Here is a 16747-nt window from a genome sequence, read left to right as displayed (position 1 = left end):
GTTAAATCATTTGAATAAGATTTTATGGTACTCTTATATAATAGCCTTCAAATGAGCCTAAGCTTGTCGAAATTCGACGAATCAACTTCGAGAAGTTGACCAAATTTAGAACATAGCAGTGTTTTTGATTACCTTTATTTATACTTCACTTCCCTGGAGCCGAAAATGTCAGCCTTTCGCCTTCAAAACTTGATCAACAACCCAAAAGTCGCTTTCAAACAAACCTACGATCATAAAGATCTGAACCATATCCGAGAAGATTAAGAAAAAAAAAACAGTTTGTCGGTAAGTCATAGGATCATATCTTTGAACCCGGTAATATCAGCCATTTGATTTTGAGCTTAATCGTGACGCAATACACGGAAAACTCGCAGATCACAAAATTACAATATTGCAATTGTTGTTTCACGCCCTGGTTGTTTCAACTAAAATGTTGTTGATTTAACTAACATATCTGTTGATTTTGTCAAATGCTGTCACTTGGCGGAGAACGAAGACAGAAAAACGCAAAACAAAACCTATTTTAATCCACCTAGTGATGTAATGATGCCTTTCTCATATTACTCATTACATCATAAATATAACCGTGAAATTCGCAAAAACAACTGTTTATTGAATAGAAATAGGAAAATTTGTTCGGACCTAATCTCACAAACTTTATTAATCCTGTTTACCCTATAGTTCCGGAACCGAAAGTACTATCCACAAAAATGAGGAATTCCGTATGAAACTGTAAGGCTTTTCTTTTGAACCTATAAGTTTGTGAAAATCGATTTGGCCATCTCCAAGAAAAGTAAGTGAGATTCTTTTTGCAGTTTTTAATCACTATTTCCAATTCTTCCGAAACCGGATTCAGATGAACGGAATAGCCGAAGTTGGTTCGTTTGCTACCAACAAATATGACCTACAAATTGGAACAGTTATTATTATTATGATTATTATTATTATTATTATTATTATTATTATTATTATTATTATTATTATTATTATTATTATTATTATTATTATTATTATTATTATTATTATTATTATTATTATTATTATTATTATTATTATTATTATTATTATTATTATTATTATTATTATTATTATTATTATTATTAATGAATGAAATTCATTAGCAGGCTATGAGACTATGCGACCTTTCATTTGAATCTTTGTTTGTGAAAATCGGTTTAGCCATCTTTGAGAAAAGTGAGTGCATATTTTTGTTACATACACACACATACACACACACACACACACAGACATTTGCTCAGTTCGTCGAGCTGAGTCGAATGGTATATGCCATTCGGGCATCCGGGCTTCGGTTAAAAAGTCGATTTTCACAGTGATTGCATAGCCTTTCTATATGAGAAAGGCAAAAACCTCTTCATTTCACCAAAAGCGTTGCATATTGAAAATTTTCAATGGTAAATGAACGTCATTTATGTTAGTTACGTAGTGGTCGTTTTATGTAAGTGAAAGTATGCAGAAGAATATAACAGTTAATTGTAAAACAAGTTTTCCATGTGTTAAATAGATATTCTTACAGTATAAATGTTTTAATTTCATCTGAGAGTAATGTATTTTAGGACAGTTCATGTCAATGTTATTAAACCGCTTAACCTTTGTGAGTTTAGTGATAAAGATATAAGCAGTTAATTAGGTAAAATTTCGTTGTACAAGCAGTGAACGATTAGCTGCCCCCGAAGAGGCTAACAGTAAAAAATATTTATTGCAATTTGCGTCTTAAGTTCTAATAACTGAATTGGTTGAAAAAACTGAGACATTTTTTTGCTTTCATGCATACAAGTAACTTTGCTGGGATTGTGTCTTTGCTCAATTGCACGAGTGACATCTCATTGAAACGTTTCATTGTTCGCTCAGAGTGTTTGGCATTGCTCAACTGAAACGTTTTCGTTTGTGGTGCGTGTCTTTGTTGGGTATCGTTGCTAAGCTGCCAGCACGATAAATCAAAAATGACATATTAGTTAAAACAACAGTCGATTAGTTGTACCCAATTTTAACCAATCAAAATCTAAAAAACAACTAATATTTTAGTTGTTTTGCGATCGCTGGCTTTTCCGTGTAGTAGCATTCAAATGAGGATGACGCATATAAACATGTAGCGGTCCCGTCGAGATGAGTCGAACAAAAAAGGAATAAAACTGGTTGACAACTACTTCCAGTTCTTTCTTGACCAAAAATAATTTGGTAGTAGATAAAGTCGATAACATAACTGCTGCGAGATTGACGTTGGACTGTTTTTGAGTTACAAAAATATACAGATGATATTTATAAAATGCTAACTTCTGAAATCCCGAACAAAGACCGTTTGATGATTTCCTCAGAGATTGCTGAAACGATTGAACCGATCGTGTCTGCTCACATGTACTGGTGATTGATTGGCATGATGGTGGCACGTATACACAAAAAAGTGCTTTTATCAAGCAAGCAAACAGAGCTAGAGACCGAGATCACGCCTTTCTAGAAATATAGTAAATTTTACTTGATGCCATAGCTATGACTAGGAAAGACAGTTTGATTAGAAATTCCTTGGCCCGATAAAAACTTTGTTTATTTTGCTACTACGTTTTTACCTGTTATTAATTAATAAATTAAATAAACTAGTTATGTTCAAAGATCTGAAAGATCTAACCCAACGCTTTTTTTAATTTTAAACACAAGAAGCAATCATAGAAATCTACTCACGTCAAAACCAAGCCAACAGGTCACACACAATAATCACAGCAAAACTGTCAGGATGGTCTGAAACGTTTCGTTTCTAGATGTTCTGTTCTGTTCTGTATTTAACTCTTAGTAACCATATCATGTGTATTGCTAAAGAAACAGTGTCATTCGTTTCTTAGACTTGTCATTCATAATGCAGCAGATGCCTGCTTCTGACATTTCGCTCAGAACCCAGTGAACAGAGCAGAATGTGTTACACGAGAAGCACAATATTGTGGTTGCAGTTGTGAGCCGCAAGTCTACCGGATGATGCTCGTTACCCTTCCCTAAACCACCTTGTGATGATGTCTCGTATCTGCACTATGCAATGCATTAAATGTTCGGCACACGAGACTGCCTGCTCTCGGAAGGGCGTTTATTTGCAATGATTTTTTCCCATACTGTGGACTCCTTCCTTGCGGAGGAAGACTGCGCCTGGTATAACGGATAGAAATTAATTTTCATTTGCTCCCTGTAGGGAACTGGAGGTAAAACGAACGGCTTGACGTTTTAATTTAAATTATAAAAGGAATCAAATAATCCATGAATTGATGACATTCTTGAACAAAATCCAGTGCATTCATTTTTTTCTAATAATTTTCATAATTTTTAAAAACCTAAATGAAAATGGAAGATAGTCCTGCCTTATGGGCTGATATTGATTTTTTTTTGGAAACAACTTTCCTTGTTGGGATTGATTGCCTAGTAAAATCCCAGTTGAATCACAGCGCAAAAGAGGAAAAATCTGGAAACATTTGCTTTTCCAGTGATGGATTTACGTTTAGGTCTGTGAGGCCCGGGCCTAGGATGACACGGTTTGAAGGTGGCTAACTTTTTAATATGACAACATTTTCAACCCGAGAAAATGTGTAGACAATTTATTTTGAAGATTGGTTCTGATTTTCTATAAATTTACAAATAAATACCTGTAAAATAGAATGTAATTATCAAATTTTCTAATTATGCGTAGGAGAAATATTGATACAATTAGTGTGCAATCATGATTTGAAACCTGTTTTAATCCTTCTAGTGGTGTTTTGTCGTGAATACGACTTACTTTACTATGGGGTGCCTTTTCAAAATTAGCCATATGGAAGAATGGGCAGAACTTAATCGTGAATATCTCGACTTGTATTAAAGGCAGCAACATAATTCTTTCACCATTTCATCAAAAATATGATCAGGAATTTAGGATAATATTTTGAACAGTGTGAGATAACCACAAACAACTCAAATATTAAGTTTTCTCAAATTTTGAAAACAACGCGGAAAACTCTTCACTTTTGCTTGGCTTTTTCGCGCAAGGACGACGATTTTGAGGTAGTCAGGCACATATCTTCAACTGACTGCGTATAAAAGGGGAACCGTGGTCGAAATTCGATCATTTCTTCTTGTGCGTTGGATGCAAGCAGACGTCGTGGGACCAGCAGCTTCGGAGAGTGCACCTTCTGCGTGGTGCCAAACCTCAAACGCTCAGGTCGCAACTCTCATTTGGACTTCAGTCGTCAGGTGGAGCAGTCGGCAATGAAAGCAGACTTTTTGCGTGGTATAAAGCCTCAAACGCTTAGGTCATCAATAACGAGAGCAGACTTTAGCGTGGTGCCAAACCTCAAACGCTCAGGTCGTGCTCTCATTTGGACTTCAATCGTCAGGTGGAGCAGTCGTCAATGAAAGCAGAACTTCTGTTCTTGGTTCTAAATTTAATTCTAGAACTCAGGTCTAATTCCTTATTCTAGAATTCTATTCGGTTCTTTTTAGAACCATAATAGAACTCTCAAAGAATTATGCGAAATTTTGCTTTACTGTACTCTATACGGCCCATTTTTATTATAAAAAACTATCTAGTTATTTCATTATATTTAATTGCGTTTCAGAATGTTTAATGTAACTAATCTGTAATTTAGTCTAGGCGCATCGTTTGAAATTCTAGTAGTGAAAAAGGGGAAAGTTGCACAATTCACACAATCGATCAACTACCAATTCGAATTCGGAAGTATAAAGAAAGTGTATCAGGTTTATTCGTATTCACGACATCCAGTTACGTCTCTGACATTACACACCCGTACTTTTTTTAGTGCAAGGTTTGCCGTAGTGTGTAGGTTGTTCACAAAACTGACATGTAACCAGTTGATTTTCATACGTAATCAGCGTTTTACACGGATGTATCCCGTCTTGGTCACAAATGATGTAAGATGGAATTGATTTACATAGTTGCATACGTATCACTCGAACATGTACCATTACGGATACCCGCAAAAAATTCCCTTTCGATGGAAAGAACTTCACCGTACTGCGACATACTTTCCCGAACGAACTGATCGCTGGTCTGCGGGGGAAGGTCATGCACGCGTACTTCTATGGCATTGTACGCGTGCATGATCAACACTGTGCACACCGTTATTAACCGAAGCAAATGCAATTGCATCTCTTTCACGTTTGAACATAATGTACACACAGTTAGACGCCTTGTTGAATTGAATCTGATTTACATAATTAACGTTAAGATGCATTCGTTACTTAAGCAAGATTTCAATTTCGGTTGCTGCTGGTCTAACTTTGAAGCGCTTGAAATCAATACAAATTGAAATTGGTCTTGTAGGCCAAGTTTCAGGCTTTGTTAAATCGTATTTGCTCATTTCGTACACTCTATTGTTCACTATATTGTATTGTCTTTGTTTCTGTCGTCTCGACCGTAAGAAATTTTCGATTATTATTATTATTATTATAATTATTATTATTATTATTATTATTATTTTTATTATTATTATTATTATTATTATTATTATTATTATTATTATTATTATTATTATTATTATTATTATTATTATTATTATTATTATTATTATTATTATTATTATTATTATTATTATTATTATTATTATTATTATTATTATTATTATTATTATTATTATTATTATTATTATTATTATTATTATTATTATTATTATTATTATTATTATTATTATTATTATTATTATTATTATTATTATTATTATTATTATTATTATTATTACCGCAGCACCGCCTTCACCAATATCACACACCATTAAAAGACATCCGTAACCGTTTCGATTTCTTCATAGCGATTACGAAATAGAACAAAGTACGCATCGTTCGTTGTGTGTTTTCTTCTTTTTTCGGTGTTGCACATATTGTAAATCTATATGGCGATTTGAAAACTTTGACACTCATCGCCCTGTAACTGCGGAACCGGAAGTCTGATCCGGATGAAATTTCATAGTATTTTTAAAGACAATATTAGCTTCAATTCAAATAATGATTTGTGAAAATCGGTTCAAGCTTCGCAGAGAAATCGAAGTGGAGTTTTTTTTGGAGTTTTCCTTCACCAATTTCGGTGCTTCCGGAACAGGAAAAGGGGGGACCAGTAGTGCCGAATTAATTTATCAGACAGTTTTATGGGATTTGTACCTATTTTTGACCATCATTTTGAAAAACTACTAATGAAATTGTAAATTTTCCACTTATTACGCTTTAGATCTGAAACCGAAAGTCGGATCCGGGAAAAAATGTTCTAGGAATTTTTAGGAAACTATGAGACCTTTCATTTGAATCTTAGTTTGTAAAAATCGGCTGAGCCGTTTCAGAGAAAAATGAGTGCACACTTTGTCTCTAATTTTCACATACCATATAATTCTGGAACTGGAAGTCGGATCCAAATAAAAATCAATAGTAGGCTATTGGTCTGTTAGTGCTTTTATTTAAATCTAAGTTTGTGAAAATCGGTTCAGCCATCTCTGAAAAAATGAGTGCATATTTTTTCCATTTTTGGTACCTATCATCTCCGAAACTATATCTCCGAAACCGGAAGTCGGATCGGGATGAAATTCAACACCAGGCTGTGAGACCATGAGACCTTTCATTTGAATCTTAGTTTGTGAAAATCGGTTCAGCCGTCTTCGAGAAAAGTGAGTGCATATTTTTGTTACAAACATACACACACATACACACACATGCACACACACATACACACACACACGCGCGCTCAGTTCATCGAGCTGAGTCGAATGGTATATGACATTCGGCCCTCGATTAAAAAGTCGTTTTTCACAATGATTGCATTCTAGGCTTTCTAGGCAGAAAGGCAAAAAAACAATCGAATTAATTAGCTTTTTCTGAGAAATTTGGAAGCCTGTAAGAGAATTTCAAAAATTCAGGTTAACGTGTCACGGGCGAATGAAAAACACACTTTTATCTACGATTTATTAATTTTAGTTGGTTTGACAACTCCTGTCTCTGAGCGTATCTGTTTCAAATAAATCATCTTTTCTGTTAGTTTTTCATTCATTTGGCTTCTCCAATATATGTTTCCGCTCAGTCATTGCAAAAACTGGACTGGATCAATTGACACGACGTAAAAGTGCTCATTGTAAGCTTCACTAAAAATTTAATTTTTTTGATAATTTAACTAGTAATAATATTAATAAATTGAAAATTCATGTAAATAAATAAATTACTAAGTGTCCAGATGGTTTGGAGGAGACTGTAGAGAATGAATGAATTCTTTTTCGTCCTTTTACTCAAAGATTCCTTAATACGAAAAATGAGCATTCCGCGCAAGGAATATGTAGTTATTTCGTACTTTCGGAATCTTCGATATGTTTATCGGAATGTAGACATTGCTCTACGTATTTTGTAAGTATTCTGGAACAAATGTATTTATGCGCAAGTATTGGCCAAGACAGTCTTAGTGCTTTCGCATAACGAAAGCTCAACTAGTTCAAGAAATTGTTTATGACGAAATCCAGATATAAGAAATTTACAAATTAAGCAATACAGTTCTCTTAAACTGTTTATTATTTAATTTGTAAAATTTCTTAATTTATTTAAATATTCATTCCTATTGTTCAAAAACTATGTGCAATAAAATCAAATTATGTTTATATGATGATAATAAATTCAAAGGAGGGGAACGGGTATAGCGTGATGGGTAAGTCGATGCCTTTCATGCAGCCCGCCTGGGTTCGATTCCCAACCCCGCACATAGGGTCAGACAATTTTTCTGGCCCGAAGAGGCGAATGACTTTAAGGTTAAAACCTCTATAATCGAAACAAAAAAAAATTCAAAGGAATAAAATTTCGTATACTGAAAAGAGCGGTTTATCAGACAGGGCCTTTAGCGGCAGCAAGCCTAAATCTGCACAGTGCATTTCCCGATGTTCCCGATGTAGTTTTCATTATTCAAATATTATTCATTTCTCTAGTGGTTCAATATTAGGATTAAAATTTTAGTTTGTACTTTTCAATACAAGAGTCAAATGCAAATTCAATGAAATATCTCTTGATTCGGATATTCACTGATATTAAGAAAAAATTCGAACATGGCACAGAAGGTTTTTGTAAAAGGTTACAAAACTCTGCGCTCATTTGATTTATTTTATATTGAAAACTATTTTTGATTCATGAGACGACAGTAGCGTTTGCAATTCAAAAAATGGACCAACATTGCCGATTTTTCATAGGTTTACCTTCACCCGCACTGACGGAACTACCCATGCAGCATCAGTCATAGTAACCCGTGAGTCAGCAGACAAAAATTTAACAGCCCTATCAAAGAACGCCACCCCTATCAAAGAACGCCACCCCTACCGCGTCGTAAACGAAAATCGTGCGGCACTTTGTGAACGCTGGATACGCTCGCTCCAGCATCTACAACACTTTGGCACTATCAGATAACAATCAGAGTATCGAAAGAAAGCCCGGTTCCGAACGGCCGAAGACCATGAGCGACAAGAAGCTCCAAAGGAAGCAGAAGAGGAAGACCAAGGGAAAACAGCTACATCAATGCGTGTGCTTGGACGGAAGGTCGGTGCAACCGGCAAATCAGTGAAAATGTACTTGACGAACGAGAACATTCATGTCAGGAAGCGGAAGTCGCGTCCATTGGTTTTGGAGCTGGAGGCAATGAAGCAGCATTTTGTTCCAAAAACTGAGAAAAAAATGATAAATAAAACGAGGAAAGAACTAAAAACCATGCATGTTATCCACCATGGCGAATGTTGCGGTGAACTGCCGGAAGGTCGTGCACAACGGCGTAGAATTTGTTCGCACGTAAATTTGAATGCTATATATATATATATATATATATATATATATATATATATATATATATATATATATATATATATATATATATATATATATATATATATATATATATATATATATATATATATATATATATATATATATATATATATATATATATATATATATATATATATATATATGCATATATATATATATATATATATATATATATATATATATATATATATATATATATATATATATATATATATATATATATATATATATATATATATATATATATATATATATATATATATATATATGTGTATGACCAAAATAGTCAATGTTATCATTTAGGGGTTGGCCAAATTTTGTGCTAGGGCACATAACCGTTTTCATTATTTTTACGTTTCGTCTTTGACTCATCAGTGCAGAGCAGTTCAAATTGAACTGCTTAGTGCTAAACTCGGCAGTTCAATTTGAACCGCTAAGCAGACGTAAAGTTTCTGCTACTTGTAGAACACTTTTTGTTTTGCAACGAAGTGCAATGTCTTTTCTGACGTGTTAATGTTATGTTTTCAGGAATGAGTCAATGTTATGTTTTCAGGAATGCTTTTCATAACATTCCAGTCCGATTTTTAATTCCGAAGTTGCGGATTGTTGAGTGGGGTCGGTTAAAATATTTTCATTTTGATCACTACTTGCTTAGCTGCTTGTTTTCCTTAAAAGTTCACGAGATAAATTACGACGATTCTTATACTTGTGAAAATTTCTTTATACTACCTACGAGGTACTGTCCTCAGATCTGTTCTGCAGACTGCGTTTATTGGCAGAAATATTTGTCTGCAAACGTCAATGCGGGATTTCTAAAGAAGGGTCTATGGCGGACCAGATGTGCACCTAGTCTAACAATAATGAATCGAGCTAGATGAAGACGGCTCATATGTAAAATAGAGACCTGCATGACTCAAGAAATAAGGAGCAAGACGAAGTGATACCCTCTGTTGGCCTGTATGGCCATACGGCATGATCGTTGAAGGGAGAAGATACTCGAATACTCGTCGTGTTTCCGAAATTTTTTTTTGGAATTTTATACCTAGCGACATTAATAACATATTGTACGGACTTCCAGATGCGTTAATTATTTTTTTGCGTTTTCTATCCCTAGTACAGATACGTGAGCTGTGTTTATGTGATCATCATATTATTCCAATAGAAACAATAACATGAACGCAATGCATGCCAACGTAAGCTTCATCATCGTAGAACATATCTCAACGTATCCAATTTTCATCGATCTGTCAATGCATATAGATGGCTTAATGCTAGACTATACAGATCTTATGTGCTCCGTTTGGAAGTTTTTGGCGATACCTATAAAGGTTTTTCTTGATAATACTGTTGCCGCGTCAGCTTCTGAATCTGATGCGTTTTGTCGAATAGCTCTACATCTGTGAGAGAGGTAGAAATTGCTACGGCCTGTGTTCCTGCTGACATGGTCAATTTGAAAGATCCGTTACAACAAATTTCTCAATGTTCACATCTAAATGTATCGCTCGCATGGAAAATAAGGCACACATGGATGTCATCTACACGGATTTGAAGGTTGCATTTGAACAAATTTATCACAAAATACTAGTAGTAAATTATAGTAAATTATCTCGTCTTGGCTTCTCTACACAGTTTATGTCTTGGTTTAGCACATACCTTTCTAGTAGAGTCCTACGAGTGAAACTGGATAGTAACACATTATCGCAATTCACGAACAATGCAGTAGTTCCACAAGGTAGTAATTTGAGAGCCTTGCTGTTTACTTTATTTTTCAACGATGCTTCATTTGCTCTTGGAGATGGTTTGAAACTAATTTATGCGGACGATTTGAAATTGTATTTAGTTGTTCGAACTGTGGATGATTGTCGTCGACTACAACATCAACTTCAGCTTTTCGTTGACTGGTGTTGTAAAAATAAACTAATCATTAATGTTTCAAAATGTCTGGTAATTACGTTTCATCGAACAATGAGACCTGCAACATTCGACTACAATATTGATGGCTCAGTCCTGACTAGGGTTAATTAGGTGAGCGACACAGCTGGATGAAAAATTATCGTTTGATTTGCATTGATCACTTATAATCATTAAGGCATTACGTCATTTTGAAAATTTCTAAGGATTTTAAGGATCCTCATTGTCTGAAGGCGTTGTACTGTTCACTTGTCCGGCCAATTCTTAAAAATGCATCAGTGGTTTGGTTGTCTTATCAAGTTTCGTGGAATTTTCGAATTAAAAGAGTTCAAAAACGCTTTGTTCGTTTGGCGCTGCGACACTTACCATGGCGAGACCCTGCAAATCTACCACCATACACGGAAAGATGTCAACTTTTAGGGATGTGCAGTCTTATACTCAATCTTTTTAAATAATCACAATTCGAAAAAATCTTGCGATTCTTCGTCTTATAACATGCACATAAATGGAGCGTCATCGATAGCAACAGCGTGACTTGAATCGAGAAACATTAGATCACAAAGCACTCTGTTAATCGCCTGAGGCACAGAGACACATATCCACTGAAGAAATAATTGATACATGTAAATCCATACAGCGGCACTTGGTAGCCGGATGCAAATTACATTCGAAGCCAGTAAAATTCTTTACGACTGGGATATTGCATCACTTGACAAGGCTAGTAGTTATAAATTGTATCGTTTGTAGAATTACATTACCTGTAAAATTCATTTTTTTTCTGTGATTCCTTGTTGAAAACTAAGGTATGTACACAGATAAAAATATTTTGTGAATTTACATTTATTTTCATGCACATATTTGGAGCAGGCAATTGAATGGAAATTTGCATTACAAAACGAAGCGGTTTGTAAATATACAGTCTTGTTCAATGAAAAACTAAATGAATTTTAATATAATTCTGCATCAATCATGGTTTTAAATCAGATTCTCGTTTCAACTGATGTCTTTTTCATAGTACTATCGGTTTACATGTCGTGTAAGTTTCATCTTTTGTTTATGCGTAACACTTCAAAACCAAAAGGGCTTACATAACTCCCTGTTTATGAGGGTTCAACCCTCAACTTACAATGAAGATAAGCTAACTCCACGACAGATTTTCGTATCTTTCAATTCCAAACTGCTGTTCAGGAGGAGGGAGGCTGATTTTTTTTAACTTTTAAGTACCCTCAAAAGTAAAAAAAAAATCAGGGCCCTTCAACAATACCTCTCATCGGCATCACCATTGGCCGCTTGGTTTTCATTTTGCACGTAATCCAAAGTGGCGCGTGGGGTAAATCTCACATTCATAAAAAATGTACACAAAAAAATTGAATTTTTCACATGATTTAATCCCCCATAAGATGTAATTCATAAAGACATAATTTGTCAAGTGACGGAAAATTTCATTTACAATGACTTAATGTTAGATTAGCATGAATTTTACTGGTTTCGACTGTAACTTTCACTCTGCTAGAAGATGCGACTGTATGCATCTAAATGCACCTATTGCCAGTCAAAGCAGATGTGTGCCTCTGTGGTTCCTTCGATTAACAGTTGTACTTTGTGATCCAATTATTCTAGGTTCAATTCGCGGCTGTCGCTAGCAGTATTATATTTTTTATTTCAATGAATTACAAGGGTTTTTTTTATTAAAAATCTTCGCTTTTATGTTGCTCTTTTGAAAAATAGCATGTTTTACAATTTCGAAACTCCAAAACAAGGTTTGGCACCCTGGAGAGCAGAGGACGCCTTCCTGTTTATACAATTTTTGATAGTTGAATGGCCACACCTACTCTGCACGCAATTTTGCGAATTCTCGGGGATATGTCCCATAGATCCCATCTATATCCGCAATTAAAACTTGTTGTTAAAATTGTCATGTTTCGCAATTGCTGTAGAATGGTTATTTTTGTTGGATATGCTGGACAATTGATTCCACACGTTTTTTTACAAATGTGAAAATCATTCATATTATGACATGTGAAAATCTGGAAGGATTAGGGGTGTGTGTGACGATTAGTGCGTACCTATGCTTTTTAAGTATTACGAATTAAATATGGTCTCCAGTCTTTGTAGAAAGTAAAACAACCTCAAAATCGACATAACTCCATTTATATTTATAAAAAATTGAACAATCATATGTTACAATTTGGATTTTGATAACATTCAGATTAGCGTTTAAGCTCTCATACACCACTATTTTGAGATTTTTTGTGCTAGAAACAAAACATTAGCTCATGACCAAAAAATATGAGCACCGGGCCAAAATATATTAGAGTTACCAAAATACCGTTATCAGTTTTATGCACATTAGTATTGCTGTATCATACTTCAGCAGTTTTGGATACAGTATCGATGAAATATTAAACCTATTTTAACTATGGAATGCATAATGAACCAAAATTTCTGAAGACGCTCTTGGTATTAACACTTCGCTACCATTACTTCGAGATATTATTGAATTGGCTAATTTTCACCAGCAATGAGTAATTATTTATCAAAGAAATGATTTGAATGTTTCTTTTCCCCTAGAAGTATATAGATACTATAAAAATCATACGAATACCAAACGAATCATCCCGAAAATTGGAAGTAAGGTGAAATCGGGGTATATTTTGATAAACAAAATTGTCTTTGAAGGAGTAAGCGATACATCAAAGCGAAAGCATCGCTCTGATTTATCAATCGATGCAATAGCGAAGCTGTTGAAAGCACGCGAATCTATAAATAAAAGCGAAATTATAGCTAACGTTTCAGTCCTACGCGTAGCATGCTAGAGGTAGGTTGTTGCTAGTCAGCAAGACAAAAAGAGCCATAAAACGATTTGAAGCTTTAATTTGCATGCTCTGATCTTGTGTCATGCAAGCTCGGATGAAATTCCATGTTATGTCGTTTCGCCTGAGAAATTGACAACTACCCCAGGGTAAATTATGAAAGCTTAAGATTAATTTCCAATTTATATGAAATGAAATCGATTGATAATGAGAAAAATTTAATCGCTTCAACCTAAATCTCAAAATAGTAGAGAAACTTAACGCTATAAAAATAACTGTTAGCATACAAAACTTGAACACAACACTAGATTAAGGGGGGTTGCATGATAAAAAGCGTCATTCGAACAACATTTTGTAATTTTTTTGTTGAAAAATATTGAGAAACAATTCGGTGAAGAGGTATTTTTGAGAACTCTTCTTATAAATCACGATTTGCGGTGTCCACTATATCACAGCGCAGACTAATCAGAAGAGAATAAATAAACGCAGCATAGTTAGAGAAGAAGTTTTTCGAGACCACAACGTTTCTGTTTGACTTTTTAATTTTTTTTTTAATTTTTGGTGGTTGTTCAAAGTGAAAACTACGATTTTTCACGAAAAAGCTCGCCATTTTGTAGCTGTTAAACCTCCCCAAAGTAATAAACAACGAAAAGGAAAACGTTGAGGTCTGGTTTTTATATGTAGAAAGTGTGTGCAAAATTTCAAAAAAAAAATGGTAGAGTAGTTTTTTAATGACGATGGACACGGACTTTCAAAACCTGCTTTCGAGGAAAACGCGTTTTAAGGTTTCTTGTCTATAAAATCAATAGAAACAATTAAATACTCCAGGGAGCCCGTACACAGTTCGAAAAAATCTTGCGATTTTACATCTTATAAGATGCACATCAATGGAGCGTCGTATTTCACACAAATTTATAGTCAAAAACACGAAAAATTGTGTGATTTGAAAATTACATGGCTTGAATTCGAATGAAATAATAAACAAAAGATCGATAGCAGCAGCACAACTTGAACCGAGAAACATTAGAACACAAGCACATCGGTTACTCGACTAAACCACAACAGTGCTCATGTGTGTTGATTGAATAATTGATACATATAAATCCATACAGCAGCACTTGGTAACCGAGTGCAAATTACACTCGAAGCGTGTAAAATTCTGTGCGAGTGGGATTTGGCGCATTTGAAAAATTAAGTAGTTGTGAATTGTATTGTTTGTAGCATTCTGTTACCTGTAAAATTCATAATTTTTTCTGTATAGTTTCTAACATTTTCAAGAAATCATATTTTTACCTTTTTTTATATATATAAAAAATAGGTATAGAATTCGCTCAAACTTTCGAAAAATTTTCCGAGGCCCGGAGGGCCGAATGTCATATACTAATCGATTCAGCTCAACGAACTGAGCAAATGTCTGTGTGTGTATGTGTGTGTGTTTGTATGTGTGTTGTCAACTAAGAGGTCGAGATTTCAGAGATGGCTGGACCGATTTTGATCAAACTAGTCGCAAATGAAAGGTCTCCCCGTCACCCAAAACGCTATTGAATGGTTTTGAGATCGGATGTTTACTTTTTGAGTTATACGAAGTTTTATGTCAAAATTTTCGTTTTTTTGACAGTATCTGTCACATTTGAGCTTGAAAACAGAATATGTTTCCAGACTTAGATTTCGCTCGGTAATACCTATCCAACAAGCCATAGATTGTTGAAATCCGTCCATTTTTAACGGAGATATCGATATTTTTGTGTAAGCCTTATTCCAGTAGAAGGAATTTTGAGCGCTGTATGAAAAAGCAATGCTTGGAAGCAACATGAAACACGATTTTTTATACTGTTACATATAATTGTTTCTAATTACCAAAAAGACTGTGTACAGCATCCTTTTTATGACAATTTGCCTCGGACCAATTTTAGCACGGTTCATTTTTGGCAACATAATCTTTCGAATATGGCATATGTAAACCAGATGATACCAGCATTATCGAGTTGGAAGTAATTCCATAATTATATTGATTTAAACTATTTACAGCAATAAATGCTGGAAGAACATGACTTCCATATACCATACGACTCAGTTCGTCGAGGTCAGCAAAAGCGTGTGTGACAAATAATTTCACTCAATTTTCTCGGAGATGGTTAAACCGTTTTCTACAAACTCAGATTCATATGAAAAGTCGTATACTCCCAAACAAGGTTCCTGAATTACGTTTGGATCCGACTTCTGATTGCGGAACCACAGGATGATATGTGGAACGAAATTAAAATAATGCAATTAATTTTTCTCGTAGATGGCTGAACCGATCTAAGATTCAAATGAAATCTAAGAATCATCTATGATTCAAATGAGAGGTCTTAAAATCCTATAAAACCTCTTACTTTTTAGTCAGATCCGACTTCTGGTTTAGAAAATGCAGGGTGATTAGTATAAAAATGTCCATTTCACATAAATTAATCAGGTTTATCGGGTTTGCAGATTTGGATAGTCGATTACCAAATAAATTTATTTCAGTTTGAGCGGTATTCGTTTTTGGATTCGGAATGTACCCCCAAATTTTAATTCGCACTGCAATTTCTCTAAGATGTCTACATACTGCTCAGGTGAATTTAACTGATTTCGGCTACACCGATTTTAGAATTCCGGTTCCAGTATCGAATCGATTCTCAAAGCTCAATCATTTTCTCAAAAAAGACCAAATCGAACTTCAAAAACAAATATTACAGGACTTAAGGTCCCATACAAAATTGGTGAATTTTATCCGATTCTGGAATTACAGATGATGAGTTTATAAATTTCATGTAAATTGATTGGCGTAATAATTTATGGCCATTCGAATCATTTTGGGCTATGCTAATTCCTGAATACCGGCTCTGGAAGTACCATAAATAATGACGAAAAACTCTAAAGTGGAACTTACTTCGACATCTCATGGAATGTTCAATCGATTGTCGCACGCTAAGATTGAAATTCGATATGTTTTGCAGTTTCGGCATTACAGGGTAATGAGTGATTAAAATCTCAATTTGCCGTTTAAAACGACGATAATTAAAATAATGTCATGAGAACTAAAACACCTAAGAATATCCATGCAAAAACACATGCGTATTGATAAAAAAAAGGTATCATCTCACTGCTAGGTGGATTAATCACGTTTTTCTTTTATAATTTATTATAATGAAACATTTCAAGAATGTTTTGTTAAATTTTTA

Source organism: Malaya genurostris, chromosome 2 (assembly GCF_030247185.1).
Source record: "Malaya genurostris strain Urasoe2022 chromosome 2, Malgen_1.1, whole genome shotgun sequence".
In the NCBI taxonomy this organism is placed as follows: domain Eukaryota; kingdom Metazoa; phylum Arthropoda; class Insecta; order Diptera; family Culicidae; genus Malaya; species Malaya genurostris.
Note: the sequence above shows the minus strand (reverse complement) of the source record.